At 47.0% G+C, this 20,661-nt stretch overlaps 13 non-coding genes and 4 pseudogenes across 13 annotated transcripts; 5 read left to right on the plus strand and 12 right to left on the minus strand.

Annotated features, from left to right (window-relative positions):
• Nucleotides 1-692: 692 nt before the first annotated feature.
• LOC134988063 (U1 spliceosomal RNA) lies at nucleotides 693-827 on the minus strand (annotated as a pseudogene).
• A 152-nt stretch (nucleotides 828-979) lies between these two features.
• LOC134988126 (U1 spliceosomal RNA) lies at nucleotides 980-1,143 on the minus strand. The gene has a single exon (XR_010193653.1). It is a non-coding gene; the product is annotated as a U1 spliceosomal RNA (small nuclear RNA).
• A 3,025-nt stretch (nucleotides 1,144-4,168) lies between these two features.
• On the plus strand, nucleotides 4,169-4,332 carry LOC134987991 (U1 spliceosomal RNA). Its single transcript, XR_010193530.1, has one exon. It is a non-coding gene; the product is annotated as a U1 spliceosomal RNA (small nuclear RNA).
• Nucleotides 4,333-4,484: 152 nt separating this feature from the next.
• LOC134988059 (U1 spliceosomal RNA) lies at nucleotides 4,485-4,647 on the plus strand. The gene has a single exon (XR_010193591.1). It is a non-coding gene; the product is annotated as a U1 spliceosomal RNA (small nuclear RNA).
• Nucleotides 4,648-7,952: 3,305 nt separating this feature from the next.
• LOC134988103 (U1 spliceosomal RNA) lies at nucleotides 7,953-8,116 on the minus strand. The gene has a single exon (XR_010193630.1). It is a non-coding gene; the product is annotated as a U1 spliceosomal RNA (small nuclear RNA).
• Nucleotides 8,117-8,808: 692 nt separating this feature from the next.
• LOC134988020 (U1 spliceosomal RNA) lies at nucleotides 8,809-8,950 on the minus strand (annotated as a pseudogene).
• A 152-nt stretch (nucleotides 8,951-9,102) lies between these two features.
• LOC134988102 (U1 spliceosomal RNA) lies at nucleotides 9,103-9,266 on the minus strand. The gene has a single exon (XR_010193629.1). It is a non-coding gene; the product is annotated as a U1 spliceosomal RNA (small nuclear RNA).
• A 692-nt stretch (nucleotides 9,267-9,958) lies between these two features.
• Nucleotides 9,959-10,100, minus strand: LOC134988022 (U1 spliceosomal RNA; annotated as a pseudogene).
• A 152-nt stretch (nucleotides 10,101-10,252) lies between these two features.
• LOC134988014 (U1 spliceosomal RNA) lies at nucleotides 10,253-10,416 on the minus strand. Its single transcript, XR_010193553.1, has one exon. It is a non-coding gene; the product is annotated as a U1 spliceosomal RNA (small nuclear RNA).
• Nucleotides 10,417-17,160: 6,744 nt separating this feature from the next.
• On the minus strand, nucleotides 17,161-17,276 carry LOC134988092 (U5 spliceosomal RNA). Its single transcript, XR_010193620.1, has one exon. It is a non-coding gene; the product is annotated as a U5 spliceosomal RNA (small nuclear RNA).
• Nucleotides 17,277-17,551: 275 nt separating this feature from the next.
• On the minus strand, nucleotides 17,552-17,667 carry LOC134988079 (U5 spliceosomal RNA). The gene has a single exon (XR_010193608.1). It is a non-coding gene; the product is annotated as a U5 spliceosomal RNA (small nuclear RNA).
• A 274-nt stretch (nucleotides 17,668-17,941) lies between these two features.
• LOC134988077 (U5 spliceosomal RNA) lies at nucleotides 17,942-18,057 on the minus strand. The gene has a single exon (XR_010193606.1). It is a non-coding gene; the product is annotated as a U5 spliceosomal RNA (small nuclear RNA).
• A 264-nt stretch (nucleotides 18,058-18,321) lies between these two features.
• On the minus strand, nucleotides 18,322-18,437 carry LOC134988089 (U5 spliceosomal RNA). Its single transcript, XR_010193617.1, has one exon. It is a non-coding gene; the product is annotated as a U5 spliceosomal RNA (small nuclear RNA).
• Nucleotides 18,438-18,707: 270 nt separating this feature from the next.
• LOC134988082 (U5 spliceosomal RNA) lies at nucleotides 18,708-18,823 on the minus strand. Its single transcript, XR_010193610.1, has one exon. It is a non-coding gene; the product is annotated as a U5 spliceosomal RNA (small nuclear RNA).
• A 144-nt stretch (nucleotides 18,824-18,967) lies between these two features.
• On the plus strand, nucleotides 18,968-19,095 carry LOC134988068 (U1 spliceosomal RNA; annotated as a pseudogene).
• Nucleotides 19,096-19,687: 592 nt separating this feature from the next.
• LOC134987981 (U1 spliceosomal RNA) lies at nucleotides 19,688-19,851 on the plus strand. The gene has a single exon (XR_010193521.1). It is a non-coding gene; the product is annotated as a U1 spliceosomal RNA (small nuclear RNA).
• A 152-nt stretch (nucleotides 19,852-20,003) lies between these two features.
• On the plus strand, nucleotides 20,004-20,166 carry LOC134988051 (U1 spliceosomal RNA). Its single transcript, XR_010193584.1, has one exon. It is a non-coding gene; the product is annotated as a U1 spliceosomal RNA (small nuclear RNA).
• Nucleotides 20,167-20,661: the final 495 nt, after the last annotated feature.

Consider the following 20,661-nt stretch of genomic DNA (forward strand, 5'->3'; position numbering starts at 1 on the left):
AGGGCTGGGGAGGGCCGCTGCTCAGGCACATCTCTGTCAAGTAAAGGAGATTCAACTGAGGCAGCACAAGGGAACTCTCATCTGGGGACAACAACTGCCGGGAGAACACATATTTTCAGATGAACATGGGAGGGCAGAAGGCTGCCTAATACTGAAGCACCCCCAAACAACAAACCAAATGCAACAACTAGTACAAGCATTCCTGGGGGAAGGTCTGCAGAAGACGGATTTGCATACAGTGATGTCATCCAAGCAGTGGGCCAAAGTTGGCTGGAACCCTCATCTGCATATGAAAAGAGAAAAGGGGTATGCAGGGCATGGCGGCCTTTTGCGGCGCTTGGATGACCCTTAGTTCGCATTAAACACCCCCACCCTACTTCGGTGTGGGGCTCATGTTGGCCATGCCCCAGCCCCTGAAGCATTCAAGCTGATTTCTTGCAGCAGCTTGGCACTGTAACAGCTCCAGAGCTGCTCTGTAAGGCAAGTAAAAGGGTGTGGGCCCTGCAGCACTACCTGTAGTTTGCATTGTGCATCGGAAGGCACAAAGTAAGCAGACAGGAGGAGAAGTCAGGATAGTGCACAAGGGTATAGAAGGGAGGGGCTCAAGAAAAAAGAAGTGGAAACAGACAGCAAACTAGGCTGGAGAGAGACCTGAGACAAAGAGATCTGAATTATATGAGAGCCGACTAGGGGAAACACAAATTATGCAATCAAGTTTCCCATATTTGGGGAAATCGCAGGGGCAGCACACCCAGAGTGCAATGGGTGAGCCTTGCCCTGGGAGAAGCAACTTCATGATCATAGTATCTCACCTGGCAGGTAAGTAGGAGTTGGGCTAGAGCTGGGGAGGGTCGCTGCTCGGGCACCCCCCTGTCAAGTGAAGGAGATCCAACTGAGGCAGCACAAGGGAACTCTTGAAAGAAGAACAAGGCTAGAGGAAGATCTGAGACAAAGAAATCTGACTTTTACCAGAGCTGACCAGAGGAAAGCACAAACACAGTCCCCCACTACCACAAATAATGCAGTTGAGTTTCCCACATTTGGGGAAATCACAGAGGTCAGCATACCCAGAACGCAATGAATGAACCTAACCCTGGGAGAACAATCTTCATGACCATGGTATCTCCTATGCAAAATAAGTATGATTTGGGATAGGGCTGGGGAGGGCCGCTGCTCAGGCACATCTCTGTCAAGTAAAGGAGATTCAACTGAGGCAGCACAAGGGAACTCTCATCTGGGGACAACAACTGCAGGGAGAACACATATTTTCAGATGAACATGGGAGGGCAGAAGGCTGCCTAATACTGAAGCACCCCCAAACAACAAACCAAATGCAACAACTAGTGCAAGCATTCCTGGGGGAAGGCCTGCCGCAGATGGATTTGCATATGGTGATGTCATCCAAGCAGTGGGTCAAAGTTGGCTTCAACCCTCGTCTGCATATGAAAAGAGAAAAGGGGCATGCAGGGCATGGCGGCCTTTTGCGGCGCTTGGCTGACCCCTAGTTTGCATTAAACACCTCCACCCTCCGTCGGTGTGGGGCTCATGTTGGCTATGCCCCAGCCCCTGAAGCATTCAAGCTGATTTCTTGCTGCAGCTGGGCACTGTAACAGCTCCAGAGCTGCTCTGTAAGGCAAGTAAAAGGGTGTGGGCCCTGCAGCACTACCTGTAGTTTGCATTGTGCGTTGGAAGGCACAAAGTAAGCAGATAGGAGAAGTCTGGAGAGTGCACAAGGGCATAGAAGGCAGCGGCTCAAGAAAAGAGAAGTGGAAACAGACAGCAAACTAGGCTGGAGAGAGACCTGAGACAAAGAGATCTGAATTATACGAGAGCCGACCAGGGGAAACACAAATTATGCAGTCAAGTTTCCCACAGGAGTATATAGGATACGACCCAGTGGTACCTGACGACATAGATACTAACAGCTATTTAATAACATTACGCTAGAAAGTGATTATTTGCAACATATATATCTATATAAACAACCCCGCCAGGGTTGTGCCTTCAAAAATAATCACACACGGACACGCTTTTTAAACCTTTTTTTCACATCTCTTTATTCTTCTTATGCACATGTATGTTAGTTCTGTGATTTTAACCTTTATGTTTCACTGCAGTTTGGGATAATAATATTAATATTTATCCAATTTTAATACATACTTAATAAAGGTTATATTTTATGATTCATTCATTCTGTCCAGTGCGTCAACAGTGCAGATTTCTTCTTGTTTTTTCTCCCAAATTCTATAACAATGACAGTAAATGTTGTTTCTTTTCAAACAGAACTTTCTTGACCATGCTTCTTGCTTGAAAGATCTGGGAGCACATGGAAAACAGTACAAACCATGCAGTATCACAAGAGCCTTTATTTGATATTTCATGAAGATAGAGCAGATTTGAGGACACGTCAACTATTTCTGCCGAAGGTGGTTCATCTTTCCACATGGTGCCTTTGGCCACTGACACCTTCGTTGAGTCAAAGTCTCTGGCTGTGGTCAGAACTTTGAAAATTTATGTCACCAGAACGGTTCAGATTAGGAAAACAGAGGCTCTGTTTGTCCTGTATGCTCCCAACAGGATTGGGTGTCCTGCTTCCATGTAGACAATTATGCGCTGGATCTGTGGTAAGATTCAGCATGCTCATTCCACGGCAGGATTGCCGTTACTGAATTAGGTGAAGACCCATTCTACTAGAAAGGTGGGTTCATCCTGGGCAGCTGGTCGGGGAGTCTCGGCATTGCAACTTTGCCGAGCAGCTATTTAGTAAACACTTTTGCTAAGTTTTACAAGTTTTAGAGTAAAGGAGATTCAACTGAGGCAGCACAAGGGAACTCTCATCTGGGGACAACAACTGCAGTGAGAACACATATTTTCAGATGAACATGGGAGGGCAGAAGGCTGCCTAATACTGAAGCACCCCCAAACAACAAACCAAATGCAACAACTAGTACAAGCATTCCTGGGGGAAGGTCTGCAGAAGACGGATATGCATATAGTGATGTCATCCAAGCAGTGGGCCAAAGTTGGCTGGAACCCTCATCTGCATATGAAAAGAGAAAAGGGGTATGCAGGGCATGGCGGCCTTTTGCGGCGCTTGGATGACCCTTAGTTCGCATTAAACACCCCCACCCTCCTTCGGTGTGGGGCTCATGTTGGCCATGCCCCAGCCCCTGAAGCATTCAAGCTGATTTCTTGCAGCAGCTTGGCACTGTAACAGCTCCAGAGCTGCTCTGTAAGGCAAGTAAAAGGGTGTGGGCCCTGCAGCACTACCTGTAGTTTGCATTGTGCATTGGAAGGCACAAAGTAAGCAGACAGGAGGAGAAGTCAGGATAGTCCACAAGGGTATAGAAGGGAGGGGCTCAAGAAAAAAGAAGTGGAAACAGACAGCAAACTAGGCTGGAGATAGACCTGAGACAAAGAGATCTGAATTATATGAGAGCCGACCAGGGGAAACACAAATTATGCAGTCAAGTTTCCCACATTTGGGGAAATCGCAGGGGCAGCACACCCAGGTGAGATACTATAATCAGGAAGGTGCTTCTATACCCTTGTGCACTATCCTGACTTCTATACCCTTGTGCACTATCCTGACTTCTCCTCCCGTCTGCTTACTTTGTGCCTTCCAATGCACAATGCAAACTACAGGTAGTGCTGCAGGGCCCACACCCTTTTACTTGCCTTACAGAGCAGCTCTGGAGCTGTTACAGTGCCCAGCTGCTGCAAGAAATCAGCTTGAATGCTTCATGGGATGGGGCATGGCCAACATGAGCCCCACACCAAAGGAGGGTGGGGGTGTTTAATGCGATCTAGGGGTCATCCAAGCACCACAAAAGGCCGCCATGCCCTGCACGCCCCTTTTCTCTTTTCATATGCAGATGAGGGTTGAAGCCAACTTTGACCCACTGCTTGGATAACATCACCATATGCAAATCCATCTGCTGCAGGCCTTCCCCCAGGAATGCTTGCACTAGTTGTTGCATTTGGTTTGTTGTTTGGGGGTGCTTCAGTATTAGGCAGCCTTCTGCCCTCCCATGTTCATCTGAAAATATGTGTTCTCCCTGCAGTTGTTGTCCCCATATGAGAGTTCCCTTGTGCTGCCTCAGTTGAATCTCCTTTACTTGACAGAGATGTGCCTGAGCAGCGGCCCTCCCCAGCCCTATCCCAAATCATACTTATTTTGCATAGGAGACACCATGGTCATGAAAATTGTTCACCCAGGGTGAGGTTCATTCATTGCATTCTGGGTATGCTGACCCCTGTGATTTACCCAAATGTGGGAAACTCGCCTGCATTATTTGTGGTAGTTGGGGACTGTGTTTGTGTTTTCCGCTGGTCAGCTCTGGTAAAAGTCAGATTTCTTTGTCTCAGATCTTCCTCTAGCCTTGTTCTTCTTTCGAGAGTTCCATTGTGCTGCCTCAGTTGGATCTCCTTCACTTGACAGGGGGGTGCCCGAGCAGCGACCCTCCCCAGCTCTAGCCCAACTCCTACTTACCTGCCAGGTGAGATACTATGATCTTGAAGGTGCTTCTCCCAGGGCAAGGCTCAACCATTGCACTCTGGGTGTGCTGCCCCTGCGATTTCCCCAAATATGGGAAACTTGACTGCATAATTTGTGTTTCCCCTGGTCGGCTCTCGTATAATTCAGATCTCTTTGTCTCAGGTCTCTCTCCAGCCGAGTTTGCTGTCTGTTTCCACTTCTCTTTTCTTGAGCCGCTCCCTTCTATGCCCTTGCGCACTATCCTGACTTCTCCCGTCTGCTTACTTTGTGCCTTCCAACGCACAATGCGAACTACAGGTAGTGCTGCAGGGCCCACACCCTTTTATTTGCCTTACAGAGCAGCTCTGGAGCTGTTACAGTGCCCAGCTGCTGCAAGAAATCAGCTTGAATGCTTCAGGGGCTGGGGCATAGCCAACATGAGCCCCACACCGAAGGAGGGTGGAGGTGTTTAATGCGAACTAGGGGTCATCCAAGCGCCGCAAAAGGCCGCCATGCCCTGCATAACCCTTTTCTCTTTTCATATGCAGATGAGGGTTCCAGCCAACTTTGGCCCACTGCTTGGATGACATCACCGTATGCAAATTCGTCTCCTGCAGACCTTCCCCCAGGAATGCTTGTACTAGTTATTGCATATGGTTTGATATTTGATGGTGCTTCAGTATTAGGCAGCCTTCCGCCCTCCCATGTTCATCTGAAAAAATGTGGTCTCCCTGCAGTTGTTGTCCCCAGACGAGAGTTCCCTTGTGCTTCCTCAGTTGAATCTCCTTAACTTGACGGGGGAGGGGCTTGCCCGAGCAGCCACCCTCCCCAGCCCTATCCCAACTCATACTTATTTTGCATATGAGATCTCTATATCATGAAGATTGTTATCACAGGGTGAAGTTCATCCATTATATTTTAAAATAGGAAGGTTCAAATTACATATTTGAATTGCATCTATGTGCTGGATTCAAATGTCCCCCCCCCCCTTCCTTTCTCAATTGTGCCCGTCAGCAGCTATTCTAAGGTTGCTGCCAATGGGTGTGACACATTAATTTCTTCTGTGGGGTACACTGGACTCCACAAGGATTCACATTGGGGTGTAGAGTAGGATCTTGATCTGAGGCACCAACCGGCTCAAAGCTTTTGACTGTTCCCAAGATGCTCAGCGCATTCTCCTCTATAACCCCGCTTCCATGAACAGGGAGCTCAGTTTGTAGTTGGTGCCTTCAGTAGCAGGCCACTTAACAGGGGCCTGCCTCAGGCAGCCTATTCTTAGCTATTAATTTTGACAAGAAAATAAGAACTTTTTTTATGAGAATCTACAAGGGCTGCAGCAGGCTAGGTCTAATAGACATCTTTACTGCAGCTTCATCACTCCCAGCGGCGCTGTATACTCCCGTGCCCTGGTTGCTGGGTCACTGCAGCGGAGGCTCCGGTTTCTTCCTAAGGTCAGTCACACACGCACCGCCCTTCCGGATCACGAGGCCGCTGATGAAGGGGAGCGTGGCCGTAGGGGGTGGACCGTGTGCGCACTGGCGTGGACACTGATTACTGGGCTGCCGCTCCACGAGCCACCAGGTACAGTTAAGGAGCACAGGTCTGGGGTTTTTTCTCCCATATTAAACCAATTTTGTACTGCCCGCAGCGCATTGTGATAGGTAATAGGGCCTGATTCAGGTTGGATTGCAATCACAGTAAGCGATCCAACTGCAAAAATTGCTAAGAGCATACGCATGTGCCTGCATTTTCTGCGGCACCCCGCAGAGAATGCGATCGCCTCTGCCTGTCAATCGGGGCAGGGGGGGAGAGGGGGGTCAGCAACACTCCATTTCCAAGTCAGGGATGGAGCGGTGCGGGGGCAAGGCTTCAAAATGGGGTCTGCAACGGAGGAGACACAGGGGGCGTGGTCACAGCGGCTGTATGACATCACATTCAGCCGCTGTGATCACAAAAATGGTGGCGGCTTCCTGCGCGCACATACAGTCTGCACCAGCAGGAGGCTACACCATTTTTTATGATCACGCTGAACTGCAGTGCGACTGCAATTACAGATTGGTCAAGAAGGGAGGCGTCATGCTGGGTGGCCATGTCCTGTCACTGTGCAGGAGCCAGCACCGCTCACACACTAGTCCCCGGGTGCAGCCCCCAACCCCCGGGACACCCGGAGCAACAAAATGTAGATTCAGGCCACCAGGCCACGCCCCTACCTATGAAACCATGCCTCCTTTTTACCATTGCGCTGCTTATCTGCGCGCACTGCATTACAATCTCCTTCGCCACCTCTCTGGGTGTCACCAGTGATAGTGACACCTCTGCCATGCTTGTAGCAGCTGGTCCTAAGATCTACGCCTCAAGCCCTGAGTGTTTGCCCTTGTGACTTGTTGATCATCATAGCGAAGCAGATGCTTACAGAAAACTGCAGGGGCTTAGATTGAAAATAAAAAAATATATGGGTATAAGGTAGAGAGGAGCGGGTTCGGTTCTCCGAGAACCGAATTCCCCACGAACTCCACGTGGTTTACACTGGTCCGAGGCAGGCTCGGTTGTTCCCGCCTGACTCGGAAAACCTGAACAAGGGAAAATGTCATCATCCCGCTGTCGGATTCTCGCGAGATTCGGATTTCATATAAAGAGCTGCGCGTTGCCGCCATTTTTACTCGTGCATTGAAGAGGGAGCGGAGAGGACGTGGCTATGTTCTCTCAGTGGAAATCTCAATATCAGTGCTCAGTATCAGTGGTTACTTATTGCTGCACAGTAATACTATTAGTGTGTCTCTCCTGCTCAGTGTCAGTTCTCAGTAGTATCCTCATCAGTGCTCAGTATCACTGCTCATTGTCTTGTGCTGCATTGTGGTGCTCAGCATACTACAGTACATTACTAATAGTCCAGTGCTGCATCTTGCTGCTCAGTGTCAGTTCTAGTATCCTCATCAGTGCTCACTATCACTGCTCATTACATTGTGGTGTTCTGTATACTACAGTAACATAGTAATATAGTAACATATAGTAATATAGTTTTTGAGGTTGAAAAGAGGCAAATTGCCCATCGTGTTCAACCTGTTTTAAGTTGTGATGATTCTACATACTTGCTGAATAATGTTTTATGACTAGTTAACTACTACAACTCATGTTACCCCCGGATTAACCATGTTGATATTTTAAGTATTATAACCTTGGATAGCTTTTTCATTCAGAAATGTATCCATTCCTTTTTTAAATCCAATTACAGAGTCCGCCATTACCACCTTCCCTGGCAGGGAATTCCACATCCTGATTGCCCTAACAGTGAAGATCATAGTATCTCACCTGGCAGGTAAGTAGGAGTTGGGCTAGAGCTGTGGAGGATTGCTGCTTGGGCACCCCCTGTCAAGTGAAGGAGATCCAACTGAGGCAGCACAAGGGAACTCTCGAAAGAAGAACAAGGCTAGAGGAAGATCTGAGACAAAGAAATCTGACTTTTACCAGAGCTGACCAGAGGAAAGCACAAACACAGTCCCCCACTACCACAAATAATGCAGTCGAGTTTCCCACATTTGGGGAAATCACAGGGGTCAGCATACCCAGAATGCAATGAATGAACCTCACCCTGGGAGAACAATCTTCATGACCAAGGTATCTCCTATGCAAAATAAGTATGATTTGGGATAGGGCTGGGGAGGGCCGCTGCTCAGGCACATCTCTGTCAAGTAAAGGAGATTCAACTGAGGCAGCACAAGGGAACTCTCATCTGGGGACAACAACTGCAGGGAGAACACATATTTTCAGATGAACATGGGAGGGCAGAAGGCTGCCTAAAACTGAAGCACCCCCAAACAACGAACCAAATGCAACTACTAGTGCAAGCATTCCTGGGGGAAGGCCTGCAGCAGATGGATTTGCATATGGTGATGTCATCCAAGCAGTGGGTCAAAGTTGGCTTCAACCCTCGTCTGCATATGAAAAGAAAAAAGGGGTGTGCAGGGCATGGCGGCCTTTTGCGGCGCTTGGATGACCCCTAGTTCGCATTAAACACCTCCACCCTCCTTCGGTGTGGGGCTCATGTTGGCTATGCCCCAGCCCCTGAAGCATTCAAGCTGATTTCTTGCAGCAGCTGGGCACTGTAACAGCTCCAGAGCTGCTCTGTAAAGCAAGTAAAAGGGTGTGGGCCCTGCAGCACTACCTGTAGTTTGCATTGTGCGTTGGAAGGCACAAAGTAAGCAGATGGGAGAAGTCAGGATAGTGCACAAGGGTATAGAAGGGAGGGGCTCAAGAAAAAAGAAGTGGAAACAGACAGCAAACTAGGCTGGAGAGAGACCTGAGACAAAGAGATCTGAATTATATGAGAGCCGACCAGGGGAAACACAAATTATGCAGTCAAGTTTCCCACATTTGGGGAAATCGCAGGGGCAGCACACCCAGAGTGCAATGGGTGAGCCTTGCCCTGGGAGAAGCATCTTCATGATCATAGTATCTCACCTGGCAGGTAAGTAGGAGTTGGGCTAGAGCTGGGGAGGGTCGCTGCTCGGGCACCCCCCTGTCAAGTGAAGGAGATCCAACTGAGGCAGCACAAGGGAACTCTCGAAAGAAGAACAAGGCTAGAGGAAGATCTGAGACAAAGAAATCTGACATTTACCAGAGCTGACCAGAGGAAAGCACAAACACAGTCCCCCACTACCACAAATAATGCAGTTGAGTTTCCCACATTTGGGGAAATCACAGGGGTCAGCATACCCAGAATGCAAAGAATGAACCTAACCCTGGGAGAACAATCTTCATGACCATGGTATCTCCTATGCAAAATAAGTATGATTTGGGATAGGGCTGGGGAGGGCCGCTGCTCAGGCACATCTCTGTCAAGTAAAGGAGATTCAACTGAGGCAGCACAAGGGAACTCTCATCTGGGGACAACAACTGCAGGGAGAACACATATTTTCAGATGAACATGGGAGGGCAGAAGGCTGCCTAATACTGAAGCACCCCCAAACAACAAACCAAATGCAACAACTAGTGCAAGCATTCCTGGGGGAAGGCCTGCAGCAGATGGATTTGAATATGGTGATGTCATCCAAGCAGTGGGTCAAAGTTGGCTTCAACCCTCGTCTGCATATGAAAAGAATAAAGGGGTGTGCAGGGCATGGCGGCCTTTTGCGGCGCTTGGATGACCCCTAGTTCGCATTAAACACCTCCACCCTCCTTCGGTGTGGGGCTCATGTTGGCTATGCCCCAGCCCCTGAAGCATTCAAGCTGATTTCTTGCAGCAGCTGGGCACTGTAACAGCTCCAGAGCTGCTCTGTAAAGCAAGTAAAAGGGTGTGGGCCCTGCAGCACTACCTGTAGTTTGTATTGTGCGTTGGAAGGCACAAAGTAAGCAGACGGGAGAAGTCAGGATAGTGCACAAGGGTATAGAAGGGAGGGGCTCAAGAAAAAAGAAGTGGAAACAGACAGCAAACTAGGCTGGAGAGAGACCTGAGACAAAGAGATCTGAATTATATGAGAGCCGACCAGGGGAAACACAAATTATGCAGTCAAGTTTCCCACATTTGGGGAAATCGCAGGGGCAGCACACCCAGAGTGCAATGGGTGAGCCTTGCCCTGGGAGAAGCATCTTCATGATCATAGTATCTCACCTGGCAGGTAAGTAGGAGTTGGGCTAGAGCTGGGGAGGGTCGCTGCTCGGGCACCCCCCTGTCAAGTGAAGGAGATCCAACTGAGGCAGCACAAGGGAACTCTCGAAAGAAGAACAAGGCTAGAGGAAGATCTGAGACAAAGAAATCTGACTTTTACCAGAGCTGACCAGAGGAAAGCACAAACACAGTCCCCCACTACCACAAATAATGCAGTTGAGTTTCCCACATTTGGGGAAATCACAGGGGTCAGCATACCCAGAATGCAATGAATTAACCTAACCCTGGGAGAACAATCTTCATGACCATGGTATCTCCTATGCAAAATAAGTATGATTTGGGATAGGGCTGGGGAGGGCCGCTGCTCAGGCACATCTCTGTCAAGTAAAGGAGATTCAACTGAGGCAGCACAAGGGAACTCTCATCTGGGGACAACAACTGCAGGGAGAACACATATTTTCAGATGAACATGGGAGGGCAGAAGGCTGCCTAATACTGAAGCACCCCCAAACAACAAACCAAATGCAACAACTAGTGCAAGCATTCCTGGGGGAAGGCCTGCCGCAGATGGATTTGCATATGGTGATGTCATCCAAGCAGTGGGTCAAAGTTGGTTCAAACACCTTTGCAAAGTTCTATAAGTTTGATACCCTGGCTGAGGAGGACCTCCTGTTTGCTCAATCGGTGCTGCAAAGTCATCCGCACTCTCCTGCCCGTTTGGGAGCTTTGGTATAATCCCCATGGTCCTTACGGAGTCCCCAGCATCCTCTAGGACGTAAGAGAAAATAAGATTTTAAACCTACCGGTAAATCTTTTTCTCGTAGTCCGTAGAGGATGCTGGGTGCCCGTCCCAAGTGCGGTCTACTTCTGCAAGACTTGTATATAGTTATTGCTTACATAAGGGTTATATGTTAGTTTTCATCGGTCTTGGACTGATGCTATGTTGTTTTCATACTGTTAACTGGGTAGTATATCACAAGTTATACGGTGTGATTGGTGTGGCTGGTATGAATCTTGACCTTGGATTAACAAAAATCCTTTCCTCGTACTGTCCGTCTCCTCTGGGCACAGTTTCTCTAACTGAGGTATGGAGGAGGGGCATAGAGGGAGGAGCCAGTGCACACCCAGATCTAAAGTCTTTCTTAAAGTGCCCATGTCTGCTGCGGGGCCCGTCTATCCCCCATGGTCCTTACGGAGTCCCCATCATCCTCTACGGACTACGAGAGAAAAAAATTACCGGTAGGTTTAAAATGTTATTTTTTTCTCTGCAACCCACTGCTAAATTGTGCTTCCTAGCTGTTTTTTATAAAATCACTTAATTAAATCTAACTCTGATTACGTCAGAGAAGGCCAGGTACCCTACACCATAAGAGGGGGTTTGAAATTTTGACTTGTCTACTTAAAGATCACCAAAATCTGATGACAAGGTCAATTACATCCCTGGGTGGGATTGAACCACCAACCTTTTGGTTAATAGCCCATGTAAGTGCAAGAAATCCTGAAGCACTCACTCATCATGGGAAAGTACCAATGTGTTTCTTACAAAAATTCTCCAGATTATTGACTTTTTAAAGTTTTTCTAGGAAACGTTCTAGATGAATGCTTATTAGCCTTTGTCAGTATTGACTTGTGCAATGTGTCTCTGTGGCGCAATCGGTTAGCATGTTTGGCTATTAACCAAAAGGTTGGTGGTTCAATCCCACCCAGGGATGTAATTGACCTTGTAATCAGATTTTGGTGATCTTTAAGTAGACAAGTCAAAATTTCAAAAACCCCCCTTATGGTGTAGGGTACCTGGCCTTCTCTGATGTAATCAGAGTTAGATTTGATTAAGTGATTTTATAAAAAAACAGCTAGGAAGCACAATTTAGCAGTGAGTTGCAGAGAAAAAAAATTATGCTGGCAGAAAAGTCCAATTGAGTGATTAAACAGCTCTTCATTTTCTGATTTTATGTTTATGCTAACAAATTTGCTCTCTGAAAAGTGTCCACAAAGCCAAGTCTCTGATTAACACCTTTGTAGGAATGGTTTTTCACCTATTACTGAATTAAACTTGCTTCATTGGAAAGGCATCAAAGATGCATCCTCATTTCAATGTCTACTGAAATAATACAGGTTGACACCAGGAAACGTCACTGCATCCTTGCTGCTTCCTCATGGGGAAGTCTGTTTAATGTGAAAACAAGGTGATATCTAATCAGCACACAGGTAAGGAATTAAGAAAATCTTTCTTTATGGGTGAAGATGTTTCTCACAAATTGTTGTCCCAATGCATCATTGAAATTCAAGATGGAAGATGATTTTCATATATCACTTGTACATTTTGCATTGCTCTTCTGGTGACAATGTAGTTTGTTTTTGTCAATTACCATTTCAGTAATAGGGTAAAGAAAATTAAGTGGATTTTTTAAAGAAAACAATGCTGTCAATATACTATTAAAACAAATTAAAATGATAAAAGTTATTGTACTTTAAGTAAAAATAAAAGTGCCAAAATATCAATCCCAGTTTTTGATTACTTTAATTATAAAAAAAAAAATGCACATAGCAGAGGATAGTTTCGATCAATCGACCTCTGGGTTATGGGCCCAGCATGCTTCCATTGCACTACTCTGCTGCTCATGGAAGTGTCAGAGATCCTGAAGACTAAATTGATTAAAGGCCTTAAAGTACTGGACTATAAGGAAAGACTTACTAGGCTGAATATTTATACACTAGAAAAGAGGTGCCTAAGAGGAGATATTATTAATATCTTCAAATATGTAAAGATACATAACAAAGAGTTATCAGAGGAATTATTTATTAAAAGAACACGTGGTCACTCGCTGCGACTGGAGGAAAGTTCAGAACGCAATGGAGGAAAGGTTTCTTCACTGTTAGGGCAATCAGGATGTGGAATTCCCTGCCAGGGAAGGTGGTAATGGCGGACTCTGTAATTGGATTTAAAAAAGGAATGGATACATTTCTGAATGAAAAAGCTATCCAAGGTTATAATACTTAAAATATCAACATGGTTAATCCGGGGGTAACATGAGTTATAGTAGCTAACTAGTCATAAAACATTATTCAGCAAGTATGTAGAATCATCACAACTTAAAACAGGTTGAACACGATGGGCAATTTGCCTCTATTCAACCTCAAAAACTATGTTACTATATTACTATGTTATTGTAGTATACAGAACACCACAATGCAATGAGCAGTGATAGTGAGCACTGATGAGGATACTAGAACTGACACTGAGCAGCAAGATGCAGCACTGGACTATTAGTAATGTACTGTATTATGCTGAGCAACACAATGCAGCACAAGACAATGAACAGTGATACTGAGCACTGATGAGGATACTACTGAGAACTGACACTGAGCAGGAGAGACACACTACTAGTATTACTGAGCAGCAATAAGTAACCACTGATACTGAGCACTGATATTGAGATTTCCACTGAGAGAACATAGCCACGTCCTCTCCGCTCTCTCTTCAATGCACGAGTAAAAATGGCAGCAACGCGCAGCTCTTTATATGGAATCCGAATCTCGCGAGAATCCGACAGCGGGATGATGACATTTTCCCTTGTTCAGGTTTTCCGAGTCAGGCGGGAACAACCGAGCCTGCCTCGGACCAGTGTAAACCACGTGGAGTTCGTGGGGAATTCGGTTCTCGGAGAACCGAACCCGCTCCTCTCTACCTTATACCCTATCAATTTTTTTATTTTCAATCTAAGCCCCTGCAGTTTTCTGTAAGCATCTGCTTCGCTATGATGATCAACAAGTCACAAGGGCAAACACTCAGGGTTTGAGGCGTAGATCTTAGGACCAGCTGCTACAAGCATGGCAGAGGTGTCACTATCACTGGTGACACCCAGAGAGGTGGCGAGGGAGATTGTAATGCAGTGCGCGCAGATAAGCAGTGCAATGGTAAAAAGGAGGCATGGTTTCATAGGTAGGGGCGTGGCCTGGTGGCCTGAATCTACATTTTGTTGCTCCGGGTGTCCCGGGGGTTGGGGGCTGCACCCGGGGACTAGTGTGTGAGCGGTGCTGGCTCCTGCAAAGTGACAGGGCATGGCCACCCAGCATGACGCCTCCCTTCTTGACCATGCTGTAATTGCAGTCGCACTGCAGTTCAGCGTGATCATAAAAAATGGTGTAGGCTCCTGCTGGTGCAGACTGTATGTGCGCGCAGGAAGCCGCCACCATTTTTGTGATCACAGCGGCTGAATGTGATGTCATACAGTCGCTGTGACCACGCCCCCTGTGTCTCCTCCGTTGCAGACCCCATTTTGAAGCCTTGCCCCCGCACCGCTCCATCCCTGACTTGGAAATGGAGTGTTGCTGACCCACCTCTCCCCCCCTTCCCCGCCCCGATTGACAGGCAGAGGCGATCACATTCTCTGCGGGGTGCCGCAGAAAATGCAGGCACATGCGTATGCTCTTAGCAATTTTTGCAGTTGGATCGCTTATTGTGATTGCAATCCAACCTGAATCAGGCCCTATTACCTATCACAATGCGCTGCGGGCAGTACAAAATTGGGTTAATATAGGAGAAAAACCCCCAGACCTGTGCTCCTTAACTGTACCTGGTGGCTAGTGGAGCGGCTGCCCAGTAATCAGTGTCCACCGCAGTGCGCACACGGCCCACCCCCTACGGCCTCGCTCCCCTTCAGCAGCGGCCTCGTGATCCGGAAGGGTGGTGTGTGTGTGACTGACCTTAGGATGAAACCGGAGCCTCCGCTGCAGTGACCCAGCAACCAGGGCACGGGAGTATACAGCGCCGCTGGGAGTGATGAAGCTGCAGTAAAGATGTCTATTAGACCTAGCCTGCTGCAGCCCTTGTAGATTCTCATAAAACAAGTTCTTCTTTTCTTGTCAAAATTAATAGCTAAGAATAGGCTGCCTGAGGCAGGCCCCTGTTAATTGGCCTGCTACTGAAGGCACCAACTACAAACTGAGCTCCCTGTTCATGGAAGCGGGGTTATAGAGGAGAATGCACTGAGCTTCTTGGGAACAGTCAAAAGCTTTGAGCCGGTTGGTGCCTCAGATCAAGATCCTACTCTACACCCCAATGTGAATCCTTGTGGAGTCCAGTGTACCCCACAGAAGAAATTAATGTGTCACACCCATTGGCAGCAACCTTAGAATAGCTGCTGACGGGCACAATTGAGAAAGGAAGGGGGGGGGGGACATTTGAATCCAGCACATAGATGCAATTCAAATATGTAATTCGTACCTTCCTATTTTAAAATATAATGGATGAACCTCACCCTGTGAGAACAATCTTCATGATCAAGAGATCTCATATGCAAAATAAATATGAGTTGGGATAGGGCTGGGGAGGGCTGCTCGGGCAGCACCTCCCCCGTCAAGTTAAGGAGATTCAACTGAGGAAGCACAAGGGAACTCTCGTCTGGGGACAACAACTGCAGGGAGACCACATCTTTTCAGATGAACATGGGAGGGCGGAAGGCTGCCTAATACTGAAGCACCATATGCAACAACTAGTACAAGCATTCCTGGGGGAAGGTCTGCAGCAGTCGGATTTGCATACGGTGATGTTATCCAAGCAGTGGGCCAAAGTTGACTGGAACCCTCATCTGCATATGAAAAGAGAAAAGGGGCATGCAGGGCATGGCGGCCTTTTGCAGTGCTTGGATGACCCCTAGTTCACATTAAACACCCCCACCCTCCTTTGGTGTGGGGCTCATGTTGGCCATGCCCCATCCCCTGAAGCATTCAAGCTGATTTCTTGCAGCAGCTGGGCACTGTAACAGCTCCAGAGCTGTTCTGTAAGGCAAGTAAAAGGGTGTGGGCCCTGCAGCACCACCTGTAGTTCGCATTGTGCGTTGGAAGGCACAAAGTAAGCAGACGGGAGGAGAAGTCAGGATAGTGCGCAAGGGCATTCTTTTCTCTTAGTCCGTAGAGGATGCTGGGATCACATTAAGAACCATGGGGTATAGACGGGATCCGCAAGAGACATGGGCACTTTAAGACTTTCAAAGGGTGTGAACTGGCTCCTCCCTCTATGCCCCTCCTCCAGACTCCAGTTATAGGAACTGTGCCCAGGGAGACGGACATTTCGAGGAAAGGATTTATTGTTAAACTAAGGTGAGCATCTTACCAGCTCACACCTTAAACATGCCGCAGAACGTGGTATTCAACAGAACACAAGCCAACGGCATGAACAATTGCAGCAAAAAGCTGACCAGAACCATAACACAACATGTGTATAACCACAAGTAATAACTGCAGACACAGTATGGACTGGGACGGGTGCCCAGCATCCTCTACAGACTAAGAGAAAAGGATTTACCGGTAGGTATTAAAATCCTATTTTCTCATACGACCTAGAGGATGCTGGGGTCACATTAAGAACCATGGGGTTATACCAAAGCCCTTGAACGGGTGGGAGAGTGCGTACGACTCTGCAGCACCGAATGACCCAACTTAAGGTTATCATCAGCCAAGGTATCAAACTTGTAAAACTTAGCAAAAGTGTTTACTAAATAGCTGCTCGGCAAAGTTGCAATGCCGAGACTCCCCGACCAGCTGCCAAGGATGAACCCACCTTTCTAGTAGAATGGGTCTTCACCTACTTCAGTAACGGCAATCCTGCCGTGGAACGAGCATGCTGAATCTTACCACAGATCCAGCGCATAATGGTCTGCATGGAAGCAGGACACCAAATCCTGTTGGGAGCATACAGGACAAACAGAGCCTCTGTTTTCCTAATCTGAACCGTTCTGGTGACATACATTTTCAAAGTTCTGACCACAGCCAGAGACTTTGACTCAACGAAGGTGTCAGTGGCCAAAGGCACCATGTGGAAAGATGAACCACCTTCGGCAGAAATTGTTGACGTGTCCTCAATTCTGCTCTATCTTCATGAAAGATCAAATAAAGGCTCTTGTGATACTGCATGGTTTGTACTGTTTTCCATGTGCTCCCAGACCTTTAAGCAAGTAGCATGGTCAAGAAAGTTCTGTTTGAAAAGAAACAACATTTACTGTCATTGTTATGCAAATAAACTTACATTAAAGCTAACAAGAAAGCACACTCGTTCTGTCTTTAAACTGATAAAAGAAACCCCAATAATATGGGGCATGCAAAAATTGAGATAAAACTCAGTTTTGCTCCTCTCCACGGAAATCTTTAATAAAAGGCGAAATATTTGTTAGTTCTGAAGAGAAACCAGAGCATGACCAAGATTCCACCTGTCGCCTGAGTGCCATGCCAGCAGTTCTCATTCAGCTGAAAGTGAGCACCCAATTTGAATGAAAGAAAGCAGATTTCTCACCAGGCTTCCCCTTGCTATAAACATGGTTTGTACTCTTTTCCATGTGCTCCCAGATCTTTCAAGCAATTAGTGTGGTCAAGAAAGTTCTGTTTGAAAAGAAACAAACATTTACTGTCATTTCTATGCAAATGAGCTTACATTAAAGCACACTCGTTCTATCTTTAAACCGATAAAATAAAATCCCAATAAGATGGGGCATGCAAAAATTGAGATAAAACTCAGTTTTGCTCCTCTCCACGGAAATCTTTAGTAAAAGGCGAAAGATTTGTTCGTTCTGAAGAGAAACCAGAACATGACCAAGATTCCACCTGTCGCCTGAGTGCCATGCCAGCAGTCCTCATTCAGCTCAAAGTGAGCACCCAATTTGAAAGAAAGAAAGCAGATTTCTCACCAGGCTTCCCCTTGCTATAAACATGGTTTGTACTCTTTTCCATGTGCTCCCAGATCTTTCAAGCATTTAGTATAGTCAAGAAAGTTCTGTTTGAAAAGAAACAAACATTTACTGTCATTTCTATGCAAATGAGCTTACATTAAAGCACACTCGTTCTATCTTTAAACCGATAAAAGAAACCCCAATAAGACGGAGCATGCAAAAATTGAGATAAAACTCAGTTTTGCTCCTCTCCACGGAAATCTTTAGTAAAAGGCGAAAGATCTGTTCGTTTTGAAGAGAAACCAGAGTATGACTAAGATTCCACCTGTCGCCTGAGTGCCATGCCAGCAGTCCTCATTCAGCGCAAAGTGAGCACCCAATTTGAAAGAAAGAAAGCAGATTTCTCACCAGGCTTCCCCTTGCTATAAGCATGGTTTGTACTCTTTTCCATGTGCTCCCAGATCTTTCAAGCAATTAGAATGGTCAAGAAAGTTCTGCTTGAAAAGAAACAGACATTTATAGTCATTGTTATGCAAATAAACTTACATTAAAGCTAACAAGAAACTGATAAAAGAAACACCAATAATATGGGGCATGCAAAAATTGAGATAAAACTCAGTTTTGCTCCTCTCCACAGAAATCTTTAATAAAAGGCGAAAGATTTGTTCGTTCTGAAGAGAAACCAGAGCATGACCAAGATTCCACCTGTCGCCTAAATGCTGTGCCAGCAGTCCTCATTCAGATCAAAGTGAGCGCCCAACTTGAAAGTAAGCAGATTTCTCACCTGGCTTCTCCTTGCTATAAGCATGGTTTGTACTGTATTCCATGTGCTCCCAGATCTTTCAAGCAAGTAGCATGGTCAAGAAAGTTCTGTTTGAAAAGAAACAAACATTTACTGTCATTTCTATGCAAATGAGCTTACATTAAAGCACACTCATTCTATCTTTAAACCGATAAAAGAAACCCCAAAAAGATGGGGCATGCAAAAATTGAGATAAAACTCGGTTTTGCTCCTCTCCACGGAAATCTTTAATAAAAGGCGAAAGATTTGTTCGTTCTGAAGAGAAACCAGAGCATGACCAAGATTTTTATCTGAAAATATGTGTTCTCCCTGCAGTTGTTGTCCCCAGATGAGAGTTCCCTTGTGCTGCCTCAGTTGAATCTCCTTTACTTGACAGAGATGTGCCTGAGCAGCGGCCCTCCCCAGCCCTATCCCAAATCATACTTATTTTGCATAGGAGATACCATGGTCATGAAGATTGTTCTCCCAGGGTGAGGTTCATTCATTGCATTCTGGGTATGCTGACCCCTGTGATTTTCCCAAATGTGGGAAACTCGCTTTTATACCCTTGTGCACTATCCTGACTTCTCCGCCTGTCTGCTTACTTTGTGCCTTCCAATGCACAATGCAAACTACAGGTAGTGCTGCAGGGCCCACACCCTTTTACTTGCCTTACAGAGCAGCTCTGGAGCTGATACAGTGCCAAGCTGCTGCAAGAAATCAGCTTGAATGCTTCAGGGGATGGGGCATGGCCAACATGAGCCCCACACCGAAGGAGGGTGGGGGTGTTTAATGCGAACTAAGGGTCATCCAAGCGCCGCAAAAGGCAGCCATGCCCTGCATACCCCTTTTCTCTTTTCATATGCAGATGAGGGTTCCAGCCAACTTTGGCCCACTGCTTGGATGACATCACCGTATGCAAATCCGTCTTCTGCAGAACTTCCCCCAGGAATGCTTGCACTAGTTGTTGCATTTGGTTTGTTGTTTGGGGGTGCTTCAGTATTAGGCAGCCTTCTGCCCTCCCATGTTCATCTGAAAATATGTGTTCTCCCTGCAGTTGTTGTCCCCAGATGAGAGTTCCCTTGTGCTGCCTCAGTTGAATCTCCTTTACTTGACAGAGATGTGCCTGAGCAGCGGCCCTCCCAGCCCTATCCCAAATCATACTTATTTTGCATAGGAGACACCATGGTCATGAAGATTGTTCACCCAGGGTGAGGTTCATTCATTGCATTCTGGGTATGCTGACCCCTGTGATTTCCCCAAATGTGGGAAACTCGCCTGCATTTTTTGTGGTAGTGGGGGACTGTGTTTGTGTTTTCCTCTGGTCAGCTCTGGTAAAAGTCAGATTTCTTTGTCTCATATATTCCTCTAGCCTTGTTCTTCTTTCGAGAGTTCCCTTGTGCTGCCTCAGTTGGATCTCCTTCACTTGACAGGGGGGTGCCCGAGCAGTGACCCTCCCCAGCTCTAGCCCAACTCCTACTTACCTGCCAGGTGAGATACTATGATCATGAAGGTGCTTCTCCCAGGGCAAGGCTCACCCATTGCACTCTGGGTGTGCTGCTCCTGTGATTTCCCCAAATGTGGGAAACTTGATTGCATAATTTGTGTTTCCCCTGGTCGGCTCTCGTATAATTCAGATCTCTTTGTCTCAGGTCTCTCTCCAGCCTAGTTTGCTGTCTGTTTCCACTTCTCTTTTCTGGAGCCACTCCCTTCTATGCCCTTGCGCACTATCCTGACTTCTCCCGTCTGCTTACTTTGTGCCTTCCAACGCACAATGCGAACTACAGGTAGTGCTGCAGGGCCCACACCCTTTTAGTTGCCTTACAGAGCAGCTCAGGAGCTGTTACAGTGCCCAGCTGCTGCAAGAAATCAGCTTGAATGCTTCAGGGGCTGGGGCATAGCCAACATGAGCCCCACACCAAAGGAGGGTGGGGGTGTTTAATGCGAACTAGGGGTCATCCAAGCACCGCAAAAGGCCGCCATGCCCTGCATGCCCCTTTTCTCTTTTCATATGCAGATGAGGGTTCCAGCCAACTTTGGCCCACTGCTTGGATGACATCACCGTATGCAAATCCGTCTGCTGCAGACCTTCCCCCAGGAATGCTTGTACTAGTTGTTGCATATGGTTTGATAT

This window comes from Pseudophryne corroboree, unplaced genomic scaffold, assembly GCF_028390025.1.
Source record: "Pseudophryne corroboree isolate aPseCor3 unplaced genomic scaffold, aPseCor3.hap2 scaffold_1023, whole genome shotgun sequence".
In the NCBI taxonomy this organism is placed as follows: domain Eukaryota; kingdom Metazoa; phylum Chordata; class Amphibia; order Anura; family Myobatrachidae; genus Pseudophryne; species Pseudophryne corroboree.